We start from the raw sequence: 1,841 nt of genomic DNA, 5'->3' as shown, positions 1-1,841 counted from the left end.
ATGTGCATTATTTGAAAGACAAAAGCTTGATTTTGCCCAGTGATTAACTTTCTGTGAAGTTCTGAATATTCTGCACAACACTGAAACTGTAACTGCAACTCTTCTCCATTTTATGAAATGTTGGACATTGTTCAATGCTGAAAAAGCTCTCTCTAGAATATCCAAACCTATGAAATGTTTCTCACACATTTAATCAGCGCAGGACTGTTCACTACTACTGCTTATGTGTGATTTGCTTCAAGGGAAATGGAAGCTTGGGTTTAATCTTCAGTACAGTATATAAAATTAAGCGAAGAGATAGTTCAGTATCTAGTTGAGTATTCGCCTGCTCATAAGAACGTGGCTGTAGCACCTTGTTTGATATTTTTTCAAAAATGAATGCATATAATCGTCCCATTCCTGGTGCCAGAGGTCTGTTCCTCTGGTGATATAAAAAGTTTGCAGCAATGATCATCAAACTACATAAAGTCTCATGGTCCTGTACTACATCTGTATACTGGAGACATTTAAGCAGTCAATTCAGGCTAACAGGACCAAAAGCAGCGACCCTCTCCCCCTCACCTCACATAACTGACGGTCATTGCTCAAGATGTTACACACAAGCTCTGCTGCAGAAACTGCTTCTGCTGGCTGGAGAAAAACTCTCTTTGTTAAGCAGCACCAACCTGCATAAAGTTCTCTTCGCTATCAACTGAAAGAAGATGTGAGCCTTTCTTTTTCCTTAAAGAATAAAACCTGTCAACATCAAATGGCTTTAAAAATCCAGAAAAAAAAAGAGTGAAAATAAATGCTGACACCATCTTTAACCCTTGTTATCAGAAGACTTAAAGCTCTGCAGCCACTTTCCTTAACTTCACTAGTTCTGGTATTTTAAGACTGCTTCAGTACAATTCTGTACATAACTTCTACCTCAAAAAAAAAAAAGAAAATACACTATGGAATTTAAGATGAAACTACTATGATGGCTCATATTATAAAGATATTAGACCCATTTTCCATTACATTCCTTGATCTTCCACAAAACCAATTCTAGGACTCTAGTTTCCCTGCAACTACTCAATCCCATCCCATCACACTCCAATGCTTTTACACATCAGCCAACAAGGAACCCAATTAACACATCAGCCTGAACTGTGTTGTAGAGGACATGAGCACAGCTACAGCTTCACATATTCCAAAGAACGAGATAAAAAGTTCCAATTACTTATCTAATGGCAGCCCAGCATAAACTTTCCCACTGTAACAGCACCCTTAGCTTACCCTCACCCTTCATCTTCCAGTGTGATATGTCAGACAGTTAGGAGCAGGATCTCCCTCTAGCTAAAAAGAAGTGACTGTCTGAAGTGGCCTTCCTGCTCTTTTGAAGATGTCAGCTGCCATTTGCATTTACATAAATAAGCAGCAGTTGTGGTACAACACCACACTGCCAGTGCAAAAAAGGCTGAGCACAGCGGGGAACAAAAGCAGAGGAAGATATTTGGGAGAAAGAAGGGAGGTCTACATTACTTATCCTGTGTACAACAGTATAAGGACTGCAACAGCCCCTTGCCACAGCTGAGAACACAAAGGTAACAGATGATGTTTACTTATCATATTGCTCCATTAGCCTTAAGTATTAATTATGTTGAGGATCACATTAAGTATGATTGTCTTTCCTCTCATATAAGTAAACAGTACTTCAGCTAGAGACCAAAAGTGCTTTTTCCAAGCTACAGAGAGATTCAGCGCATCTTGACCAACATTCACTTTTGAGGTAGTACTAATTTACTTTGTATTGCTGGCTCAAAAAAAAGAAAAAAGAAAAAGGAGGGAAAAAAAAAAAAGAAAGAAGAAACAACAAT

Source organism: Meleagris gallopavo, chromosome 6, assembly GCF_000146605.3.
Source record: "Meleagris gallopavo isolate NT-WF06-2002-E0010 breed Aviagen turkey brand Nicholas breeding stock chromosome 6, Turkey_5.1, whole genome shotgun sequence".
Taxonomy (NCBI): domain Eukaryota; kingdom Metazoa; phylum Chordata; class Aves; order Galliformes; family Phasianidae; genus Meleagris; species Meleagris gallopavo.
The sequence above is the reverse complement of the archived record's forward strand: the minus strand, read 5'-3'. Positions refer to the sequence as shown.